The 12,572-nt window shown below is 40.4% G+C and overlaps 1 pseudogene; it reads left to right on the top strand.

The window, feature by feature from the left end:
* The window catches only part of LOC129817000 (myosin-IIIb-like), a 106,385-nt pseudogene extending 94,268 nt beyond the window's left edge, over positions 1-12,117 (top strand).
* The last annotated feature ends 455 nt before the right edge of the window (positions 12,118-12,572 follow it).

The following is a 12,572-nucleotide window of genomic DNA, read 5'->3' as shown; positions in this document are numbered from 1 at the left end:
AATTGGGGGTCATGTGGGCTGATTTGAAGAGTTATAAAGGTTGAATCTTCCCAAATTGTACATATTTGTGACCCAGGGTCCATCATGACCCGGCATATGAAATTGGAAGTCAATCGATCCAAAAGCAGTTTTTTCCTCCATTGGACACAATGGTGTTGCAGTTCTAGAAGCTAAGAGGCTTGTGAGAATTCATTCTGAAGAGAATATTGGTTGGGAAAAAAATATTTACTTGAAACGGTCTGTCTCTTCCTGTCTGTCTGTCAGCCTGTCTCTCTCTGCCGGTGTGTCTTTCTGTTTGCCTGTCTGCCTGAGTCTTTCACCAATTTATTGTAGCTGTATCACCAACTTTCTTGCCTTGAATGCAATGTATTGACTTGTGTCAATGCCATTGATGCATATTTATATATCAATATATTGTCTGTGGAGGTGGGAGAGAGGAAGGAGAGGGAAATAGATGAGAAGAAGGGGAGGAGGGAGGGAAAGAAGAAGGGAGAGAGAATGGGGGGAGGATTGAGAGAAAGAAGGGGGAGAGTGAGGGAGGGGGGAGCGAGTGGGGGGGTCTGTGAGTCACATCTTTTCCCATTGAATGCAATGTTTTGACATAAACATCAACACTGTGACACTCATCGTTTCCCATTGACTGCCATGTATTGACATAAACCTCAATTTGTTAACACTCATCTTCTCCCATTGAACGCAATGTATTGACATAAGCGTCAACCCTTTGACACTCATCTTTTCCCATTGAATGCAATGTATTGACATAAACCTCAATTTGTTAACACTCATCTTCTCCCATTGAACGCAATGTATTGACATAAGCGTCAACCCTTTGACACATCTTTTCCCATTGAATACAATAGAATACATTGTGTGCCCTGACACTGGGACAAGAAATCTTTCTGACTGCTCCTGATAAATAAAATGTCCACGTTAGAAGTGCAGATATATAAGAATGACAGCATCTCCATGGGCATTTTCGAAGTTCTGTGAATTTAGTAAATCGACGCTGGTTTGAATAACATCAAGAAAGCAGAATGAGAGGAGGAAAAAACTCTTGAGCTTTGATGTATAGGATTGAGATGTGATGAGGTCTGTTCAAAGTGAGTACAAAGTAGTGTTAAGCTGCAAAAAAGTAAATGCAGCTTAAGTCAAGGTTGGGAAGCTGAAGTAATAGGAGATGATGAAGGAATGTCCTGTCTCACCCAAAACGAAGGCTAGAAGATGAAACGCTATGTGGCATAAAAAATAGATGCTTCGTTGTAAAGGTGTCTTGAGTTTTAAAACGCATTTTTGTAACTGCTAAATCTTGAAACTTGGATGTACAGTTTTAGAAAAGATCTACTGTGATCTAAATGGTCTCATGTTTGATTAATCAGGTGATCATGTAAACCTGCTCATTATCTATTGCAAAAACCTACCATGTTGTATCCCCATCTATTGTGTTTATGAATATTGAATAGCTACAACCATGTGGCTTTGAAAATGAAAAGAAAACAACATGAAATTGGCAATGCTACAGACGTCTGCTCTCAGAAGTGGATCTGAGTTTGAGTCATTGATCTGCTGGTGCCGTATTGCCACAGTTAGCGCTGAGAGCTTGGCTTTCCTCTTGGGTCTCATAGAGGGGGAAAAAACCCATTGACATAACTGTGGGAATATTTGCTTTTCACCCTGTCCCTTACAGCTTTTAATGCCTTCATGATTTTTCTGTGAGGTTTTATTACCTCATTTGTGTTTTTTTTTTCAATTTAATTTAACTAGGCAAGTCAATTAAGAACAAATTCTTATTTTCAATGATGGCCTAGGAACAGTGGGTTAACTGCCTTGTTCAGGGGCAGAACGACCGATTTGTACCATGTCAGCTTGGGGATTCGATCCAACTCTCTAACCACTAGACTACCTGCCGCCCAGTGCAATTTGAATGCATCTCATTACGTAGTGGTTATCCATTGGGGCTGTTACAGCACTGCGTATCTGTGTGGAATTTTGTTGTTGTTTGTTTTGGTTGTTGTTGTTGTTGTGAGAGGATCCGACTGGGTGCCATGTCTCTGTGCTGTGTCTCAGTGATTTGTCTCTGTGCTGTGTCTGAGTGATTTGTCTCTGTTGCAGGTCCAGTGCTCAAGCTGCAGCAGCGAACCCCTCCCCGGCGGGGCAAGCAGCCCATACTGCTGAACAGCCCTGAAGACAGTCTCTATTACAACCAGCTAAATGTGAGTTCAAAGTGGCGATAAAGCCCTTTGTCTGACTTTGGTTCCAGATGATAATACAATTAAATCTACCTGTGCCAGACCCTCGAGCCCCACCCCCACGCTTCTCTGCCTCTTGTCTTGAACATGTGCTTATGCTCTTTATCTGTTGCTTTCATGTCAGGATGTCTGCCTTCACGGTGAATAATTGATGTGGTTTATCAAAGCTGAGCAAGATGCATGCTTCATCAGGCTCACTTGAGCCCTTTGATAAAAAAATATAAAAAATATGCTGTGACTTCTGATACTATCAGCATCTGCTCTCATTCAACACAAAATCACTTTGAATTAAAAATGTATGACTCTCTGCTCATCTTTTGACTGTGTGCTCTTGGCCCTTTCCACAGAGAAATCTGGATTACCAGGGGAGCAAGAGGAAGCTGAGAAAACTTGGGTAAATAACTGCTTTCCTTCCTACAGCAACTCTAAACAGAGCAGGCCCTTTGTGGAATAGTAGAATCCAGGAATGGATTTTGTTTTCCTATCATGTAAATTGAGAGCTGAAAATAACCACGTTTTTTTACAAGCTCCTTTGCGTCATTAGAGAGGGCGACGTATTAAGGCTTTGTCAGCATGCTAATTTTAATTGTTGACAATTTGACTATTTGTAAACCAGGTTTATAGGCTACCAAGTCAATGTCATATAGAAGAGGCTTAACTCCTCTCTGCCTTATCTATGTTAGATATCATTGCTTTTATTAACGGGATTAAACTGACTACATTTTCTGTTTGAAATGTTTTAAAGGAGCAGTCTTAACATTTTCCCTCTCATAATCATCCTATCTTGAACATCACAGCCAAATCAAAGTGCTGGACAGAGAGGGTTAATACTACAAATTACTGTCAATGGTGGAGTCAATCCCTGAGGAAGACTCCTCGACTGGGGCCCCTCCCACCCTGTCAAGAGGGCCAGTCTTCAGTCAGAACTGAGCTACAACCCCTGTCAACTGGTAAGAGTCAAAGAGCACTAGCCAGACACACACTGAAAGAACATTTTCTCCATATGCACCATGTATTACAAGTACCAGTGATGTACAACAAGAGACCAAAGCAAATGTCTATTCTTTTTAAGAATGACTGATGATGCTCCCCCTCTACAGGAATGTGTGTATTTGGCTGAACATGGACTCCACAATCAAGGTTTGTCTCATGAATATAGTTCCGCTGTCATGTTTTACATCAGCAGTTCCTTGTACATTGACACCTCCCCCACACACCTCTCAATTTAGTCAGATAGGCTCCAGTAGTGTAGGGATTAGTTATGGTGTCGTTCATTCCTCTTCTGGCTTGTTTTGAAAAAATCTGGTTCACACAAGAGACTCATGTTAAAAGAAATATTTGTCTTTCAAAATCATGACATGTTACAGAGGTTGCATCCATAATTTGAAAGTCAATGACAAAGGCACGTTTGTGGAAAGAAAATGACACAGTGCTGTTTAGCGGAAGAGGAAAAGACTAATTAAATCTTTTTTTTTCTTTCTATAAAGTTTCATTGTCAGGGAATATTGTACAATAGACCCCGACTAAGACTCCCCTAACAGCAAGCTTGAGCCAAAGTAGATACTGTAGGAAAACTGCTCTATTTAGAGAGTACGGGTGGAAATCTGTCATGGAAGCAGACTCTGAGAACTAGACATTTGCCCATCATCCTCAGTCTGTGAAGACCAGGGCTGCGTTCGAAAGGACTAATAGGGTCATGGTCAGTTTATTCTCTGTTCACTGTGGTATACTAAATTAAGTGTAACAATTCTGTTATCAAGTCTTCTTCCTGAAAAGCTGTATTAAGAATATAGAGGTATACTGTAATGTGAATAGTCAATGTTATTATTTAACCCTTTGCAGTTAATTATTCAACCCCGTGCAGTGAATTATTCAATAATGATTGTAATATGTTATTTTTTTAGCATTATACCAAGAGTGATCTATAGTTCGATGCTGTGTACTAGAATCTCCAAAAATGGTCTTTCACTGACACAGAGCTAGTCGTAACTCTGAATTTCCCCCAAAGTGTAGGAATTTCCTTTTAAGATGTGTCGGAAATGCGGGGCTGGCAAGTTGATTTGTAGTGGGGGGTTTTAATTTGCATATCATTTACTGCATCTCCTTTTGTTGACACCCCAGGGCCCAAGCCAAGATTTTGATCTTAATAGGAAGAGTAGGGGGTATGACTAGTTAAATAAAGGTTAAATAAATAAAAATGACGGAAGATCCCTTCCTCCTTATTCTTACTCAGTGAGAAACACATTAGAGCTCTGCCTAGATAGCAGGACCAGCCACAATCAGTCCAGGTTCTACTCTGATTCCTTTGGGTTTTCAGAAGCCCTAGGTGGCCATCAGAGAGCAAGACTACATACAATACGGGTCAGGACTAGGTCAAGTTGCATTCAGGTTTTGTGGGACTTTAAACGGTTAGCTAACATGTTGTATGGCTTTTTTCACATTGTGAGACATACAGTACTAATATGTACAAATAATGTTATTCATACCTGCGTACATTTTATTTGCCATATCTTCGATCTAAGCCTACTAGAAAGTCTGTGCCCTCAAGCCTGGAGTGAAGTAAAAGTAATTCCGCTACCCAAGAATAGTAAAGCCCCCTTTACTGGTTCAAATAGCCGACCAATCAACCTGATACCAACCCTTCGTAAACTTTTGGAAAAAATTGTGTTTGACTAGATACAATGCAATTTTACTGTAAACAAATTGGCAACAGACTTTCAGCATGCTTATAGGGAAGGACATTCAACAAGCACAGCACTTACACAAATTACTGATGATTAGCTGAGTGAAATTGATGATAAAAAGATTTTGGGAGCTGTTTCGTTAGACTTCAGTGCGGCTTTTGACATCGATCATAGTCTGCTGATGGAAAAACGTATGTGTTATGGCTTTACACCCCCTGCTATATTGTGGATAAAGAGTTACCTGTCTAACAGGACACAGAAGGTGTTCTTTGATGGAAGCCTCTCCAACATAATCCAGGTAGAATCAAGAATTCCTCAGGGCAGCTGTCTAGGCCCCTTACTTTTTTCAATCTTTACTAATGACATGCCACTGGTCTTGAGTAAAGCCAGTGTGTCTATGTATGTGGATGACTCAACGCTTTACACGTCAGCTACTACAGCGAGTGAAATCACTGCAACACTTAACAAAGAGCTGCAGTTCGTTTCGGAACGGGTGGCAAGGAATAAGTTAGTCCTAAATATTTCATAACTAAAAGCATTGTATTTGTGACAAATAATTCACTAAACCCTAAACCTCAACTAAATCTTGTAATAAATTATGTGGAAATTGAGCAAGTTGAGGTGACTAAACTCCTTGGAGTAATCCTGGATTATAAACTGTCATGGTCAAAACATGTTGATACAACAGTAGCTAAAATGGGGAAAAGTCTGTCCATAATAAAGCGCTGCTCTGCCTTTTTAACAACACTATCAACAAGGCAGGTCCTACAGGCTCTAGTTTTGTCGCACCTGGACTACTGTTTAGTTGTGTGGTCATGTGCCACAAAGAGAGACCTCAGAAAAGGGCAGCACAGCTGGCCCTTAAAAGTACACGGAGAGCTAACATTAATAATATACATGTAAATTTCTCATGGCTCAAAGTGGAGGAGAGATTGACTTCATCACTTGTTTTTATAAGAAGTGTTGACATGCTGAATTCACCGATGTTTCTGTTTAAACTACCTTGGACACCCATGCATACCCCACAAGACAGGCCACCAAAGGTCTCTTCAAAATCCCCAAGTCCAGAACAGACTATGGGAGGTGCACATTAGTACATAGAGTCATGACTACATGGAACTCTATTCCACATCAGGTAACTGATGCAAGCAGTAGAATCTGATTATTTTTTTAAAGATAAAAATACACCTTATGTAACAGCGAGGACTGTGAAGAGACACACGCAGACACACATATACATGATAAGAAACACACTCTACACACGTACACATGGATGTTGTATTGTAATGTGTGATAGTAAAGTGTTATGGGTAAAGTGTTATGAAATGTAATGTCATGTAATATTTTTAATTGTTTATAACTGCCTTAATGTTGCTGGACTCCAGGAAGAGCAGCTGCTGCCTTGGCAACAGCAAATGGGGATCCTTAATAAATACAAATAGTGAATTGAAAGATTATTGGTGGTTGATAAGGCAGAATCCAGTCTTGATTTGGAAAAGCTCTTCTGTTGTTTAGGGGCAGCATCAGAAATGAGTATACCCAAATCGGATCAAATTTCAAGGACCAATAAGGTCTGTTTAGTTCCTCTGTCAAAGCTAGAAGCATATTTTTGTATTCAAATTGTAAACCTTTTCTACCAGAGAGGATTATAAATGAAATGCCCTTTGAGATTGAAACTTTGGCTGAAGAAAGTCAAACTAAGGGAATCTATATGAGTGTACTAAGAGACTCAATCTCTGATATAATTTTACAGCAGACAGTGACATTAAAATGAATAGTTGAGTATTAGTTATTGAACCTCACCAAATATTTATTTAAGACATATATGTAAATTGTGTTGCAGTATTTTACATTTCAACACTGCACAGAGGGATTCATATGGAAATTGCAAGGAAAAAAGGGGCCTATATAGTGGTGTTGGCGATTGTGCAGTTAGTTCAAAAGCCCTTCACCTCCGGTTGTACAGCGGCGGATCCAGCAGTAATTACAATACTGCTTGTGCATTACTCCCTTACTGGGGATATTTCGTTCCACTGAAGAGCCGGCTGAAATAGGTCACCACAGCACCCTGTAGTGCGTCTTAAAAGTACAGTGAATCAATTAAGTGTGATCATGCTCCCTTGATTATTTTGGCCCTGTTTTACCATGGAAAGGAATTTGAAATAGGCTTACTTAGTTTTAATAACAAGGTTAGACTATGGTGATATATGGTGCTGTAAGTGGTTGTTACTTTCCCTCTTCCTCTCTCTGCCAAATGAAGTCCCTGGCTGACTGCCTGCCTGAGCATATGAAAGGAGGTGACCTGTGGATGTAACAACCTTGGGTACTTGATTATGTATCCGGTAAACAATGTTACACTGTTTGTTCTAAGCTTAGAATATGCTTGCGATGGTATGGATGGGAAAAGTAGTCATAGTGGTGTTGGGCGGACAGGTGGACACCAACCAGGCAGAGCAGATCTCAGTGTGTGTCTGTTAAGTAAAGGATTGAGGCCTGTCACCTGTTTTGTTTAATACCTCTTCATAAACCCCAGCTGCCTCTTGTTTTTCCCTCATTAAATCTGTCTGAATCTGGGGCAACAGAGGACTCCTTTAATGTGGTTAAATCACCACTGATGCTATCCTCGCCATTTTAACTAGTTCCTGCAAACACTGTGTTTTCATTAAACCTACAGCCAGCCTAAAAACATTCATATCAACCACATTTCATACTACCGCTTTCTTTCTGATATCTCGAGCTCCAGCCTTTACAAATTATGAAAAGCTTTTATTTTCCACAGGAGCACATTTACCTTTTTTCACCTAATAGTGATGTCTTACTTCAAAGAGTGAACACAATTAGGGCAACATTGTCCTGTTTCTATATCCTTTGAGTTCAAAGGAGAGTTTTTGAATATCAATGTTTCTTGAGCAGTATTTGCAGACACACTCTGTTTTAATGCAGTTTATGTCCTTTTGAGATACAGATGTTCAGCTTTGCATTAAAGAATTTCAGCAGAGACTCTCGTAGACTGTCCTCATAGGCCTTACCCTATGATGCTCTTAGCAAGCTAATGATTGATGCCAAAGAAATGGACAGGCATGAACGTCAAACAGATGTCAGATGTGTTGAGGGTTCTGTCCAAAAGAACATTCCCTAAAAAGTTTATTAATAAAGAAACTGTTTGAGCAGGGGATGGAGAGGGAGAGGGAGAGGGAGAGGGAGAGGGAGAGGGAGAGGGAGAGGGAGAGGGAGAGGGAGAGGGAGAGGGAGAGAGAAGTGTAAAGAGGATAGAGGAAGAAGGAGATAAAAGGGTGTGTTGAATATGCACATCAAAGGACTTTTAATGACAAGGGATGCCATTAGAGTTACAGTGGCTTTTGTTTCAGCTTCCTCACACCTGCAATTTGTTGAGGGCATTCTATGCACAGTTGAGTTGCTCACATTTGCATGAAGAGAAAATGTTTGCATGAAGGGATTTCCTTGAAACTTTTCCCCTGTAATTTGGGTAGCTAATGACTGGTTTTCCTCCAAAGATTTGTATTTGAGAAACGAGCATTCAACAATCAGGTCACTTACCCATGCAATAACATAGTAAGCTAGCAAAAGACTAGATACGAAACAAGGTAAGGAAACAACATTCATCCTATGTCCTACAAAATTTGTTTAGCTAAAAAGTTTGAATGCCTATGGTGTTGGAATGAGGTTTGACAAATCAGAGCGTGAAATTCTGATTAGCCTCTCTCCGTTTGTGGAATGAACGGGGCACTAGCAGACTGGGCATGGCCAAAGGTGTAACCTGTTCTGTTTTGTCTCGGCACTGCTCGCCCAGATGGTGGGACCAGCTGCCATAGAATAAACGCTGGGCGGGTAACAGTGTGAGAATCACTGTGGCCTTGCTGTAGTTTGGGAGACTAAATGGGGAAATCTGTCTCTGTCTTTCTGCCACTGCTAAGAGGAACAGGATCATATCACCTAGGGCTTCATTAAATAATCTCCTTTACTGTAGGGCACAGGCCCCTAACATGCATCCATGACAATTATACATTTATACTTCTTATGAAACAAGATAGACTATATATGCAAAAGTCTGTGGACACCCCTTCAAATTAGTGGATTTGGCTATTTCAACAACACCCGTTGCTGATAGGTGTATAAAATCGAACACACAGCCATGCAATCTCCATAGAAAAACATTGTCAGTAGAATGGCCTTACTGAAGAGCTCAGTGACTTTCAATGTGGCACCAACATAGGATGTCACCTTTCCAAAAAGTCAGTTCGTCAAATTTCGGCCCTGCTAGAGCTGTCCCAGTTAACTGTAAGTGCTGTTATTGGGGCTATCTGCCCCACTGCATAGTGCCAAATGTAAACTTTGGTGGAGGAGGAATAATGGTCTAGGACTGTTTTTCATGGTTCGGGCTAGACCCCTTAGTTCCGCTGAAGGGAAATCGTAACGCTACAGCAGATTCTGTGCTTTCAACTTTGTGGAAACAGTTTGGAGAAGGCCCTTTCCTGTTTCAGCATGACAATGCCCCCGTGCACAAAGCGAAGTCCAAACAGAAATGGTTTGTCGAGATCGGTGTGGAAGAACTTGCCTGGCCTGCACAGACCACTGACTTCAACCCCATCGAACACCTTTGGGATGAATTGGAACTCCGACTGCGAGCCAGGCCTTATTGCCCAACATCAGTGCCCGACCTCACTAATGCTCTTGTGACTGAATAGAACAAGTCTCCGCAGCAATGTTCCAACATCTAGTGGAAAGCCTTCCCAGAAGAGTGGAGGCTGTTATAGCAGTAAAGGGGGAACCAACTCCTTATTAATGCCCATGATTTTGAAATGAGATGTTCGACGAGCAGGTGTCCACATACTTTTGGTCATGTAGTGTAAAGTATAACACAGAATATGTAAATAAGAGAACATGAGTAGTGAGAACTTTTACATGCAGTTAGTTAGTCTACGACAGGTGCTTTTGTCCCCGGCTGGCTTCTCCGACAGCGTAATTACTTGATATGATATGTCCGTTCCTCATCTTTCCTGGCAGAGCAGGTTTTGACGCTGAGAATTATTGTGGGAAGGCTGAATTACCACACACAGGGTGGGCTGAGAGAATGTGAAATTACTTTTCCCTCCTTCCTTGACCTTGAGCCAGCCTGCACATTGCCGTGGCTTTTCTCTTGAATATGCAGAGATCCCCTCCTTCATAGGTTGAGGGAGAAAAATGTGTTTTATCGCATTGCAGGACAAATCTTGAAAATTAGAGAGACCAAAGTTGGAGTTCTTCTAAGTTGGAGGCTGTGAACAATGGCAGCTTTCTGTCAGAGAGCAACTTCAAAGGTCTGCTGAGTGACTGCTCTGAGTTATACTTTCTTGTAGATCACTGAGGAAATTCACAGATGTTTTCTCATACGAGACACCATTATAGCGGCTCAAGTACCCAGTAGCCTCGAGCACCTCTCTTCTCGCGCTCCCCCACTCCCTCTCTCACTCAGCCCCCCTCTCTCTCATGGCTCTTGTGTGAGACAGATGTGGAACCTGCTTTCTCTCCAACTGTCCAGAGAATATGAAAAGTTAAAAAAGGGTCCATGTTGTTGCATTGCCCCCCAACTAACTCAAAGCTGCACTTCTCACTGTCAATGTATTTAATGTTATAAGACCGGATGCAACGCCACTTTCACTTACTCCACAGACACTATATGCAATTTTCAGGGAAATAATTGATACTGAAATGTGAAACATGCCATATTAATGCACGTAAATAGTCAAATGCTTTTTATATAGATGGAATATGCCATTGTGCCTGGAATTGGAGACATGTTATCCTCTGTATTTCAATGTTTAATTCTCTGGACTTGTAGTCAACTATGTTTAAGTAATACAAAAGGAATGAATGATATATTATAAATGGACTTTGTCTCTCTTTGTTCTACAGATTGCCTTCTTTGACTCTGATCTCAACCAAAAATAACTGTATATTTTGATGGTCTGACTTGAATTGTACTGTATATTTTATTGACCAGGTTTATTATTTATTTTCCTGTAAGTGGATGTAAAAGATTTTTTTTTAGATGAGTTGAAGTGATTGCATGTTTACGTCTCATTATTTTGCACTATTATTTGTCCAAGCAAAGTGATTGAGAAGACTATGATCAATAGTCTTCATTGAGATCACTTATCCAAAAACATCACATTTATATTGAACAAAAATATAAACGCACCATGCGATTATTTCAAATATTTTACTGAGTTACAGTCCTATATAGGCCCACCCATTTGGGAGCCAGGCCCACCCACTGGGGAGTCAGGCCCAGCCAATCAGAATTCGTTTTTCCCCAGAAAAGGGCTTTATTTGAGACAGAAATACTCCTCGGTTTCATCAGCTGTCACAGGTGAAGAAGACGGATCTGGAGGTCCTGGGCTGGCGTGGTTACACGTGGTCTGCGGTTGTGAGGCCGGTTGGACATACTGCCAAATTCTCTAAAACAACATTGGAGGTGGCTTATGGTAGAGAAATGAACATTCAATACCGTGACAACAGCTTTGGTGGATATTCCTGCAGTCATCATGTCAATTGCACTCTCCCTCAAAACTTAAGACATCTGTGGCATTGGGTTGTGTGACAAAACTGCACATTTTAGAGTGGCCTTTTATTGTCCCCAGCACAAGGTGCACCTGTGTAATGATAATGCTTTTTAATCAACTTCTTGATATGCCACACCTGTCAGGTGGATGGATTATCTTGGTAAAGGAGAAATGCTCACTAACAGGGTTCTAAACACATTTGTGCACGATATTTGAGAGAAATATGTTTTTTTTTGTGCATATGGAACATTTCTGGGATCTTTTATTTCAGCTCATGAAACATAGGATCAACACTTTACATGTGTTTATATTTTTGTTCAGTGTATATAAAAGTGTAAATAGCATGGCTTATCATACTAGTAATGATAAATGGTTTATAAGTCACCTTTGGTGGAACGGCTTGAATTGCTGTTATTTTTTATATCCATGTATTTCACTCTAAACAGTATAATGTCAAACAGCAATTTATTGCAGAATTGTCATTCACCCCATGTGAGATCAGAGTTGTAGTCAGTAGTACATGCAGGTTGATGTTTTTTGATGCACTTGCACCATGCTGCTTTTAACATTTACGCTTTCTCACTGTCTTCATTTGTATCAACATTGTTTTACAACGTTCTAATAAAGTGAGTAAAATAAATCTAATAACATTACTCAAAGCTTTGACTGGTGTTTGAACTGCCAGTTAGACTACCACACATCATCTACAAGATGCATTCAAAGTTATACAAATATATGTTTCTAGTGCGAATTGAATATATATGACTCTTGTAAAAAATGGATTGTTTCTGAAAAACAGTAATGAGTTGCTATTCCTCAAGCCATGTTCTAACTGTATACCAGCAAGCGCCACTCATATACGGCCCCTTTTGTATTTCATAGAGCGCAGTGGATTAGAGGTAAAGTTATTGGAGCATAACGATTGCTATACACTACCTTTTATTATGCAGCAATAACATGCATAGGAACTTAGATCTTTATTGACCATTTGTGATACTTGGTATTCATTGACCATAGTTGTAAATAATATGTATTAAGGCACAGGCAAGCAAGCAGCCTGTTTATTGCTTTGGAGA

This window comes from Salvelinus fontinalis, chromosome 19 (genome assembly GCF_029448725.1).
Source record: "Salvelinus fontinalis isolate EN_2023a chromosome 19, ASM2944872v1, whole genome shotgun sequence".
NCBI classification, from domain to species: Eukaryota; Metazoa; Chordata; class Actinopteri; order Salmoniformes; family Salmonidae; genus Salvelinus; species Salvelinus fontinalis.
The sequence above is the reverse complement of the archived record's forward strand: the minus strand, read 5'-3'. Positions and strand labels throughout refer to the sequence as shown.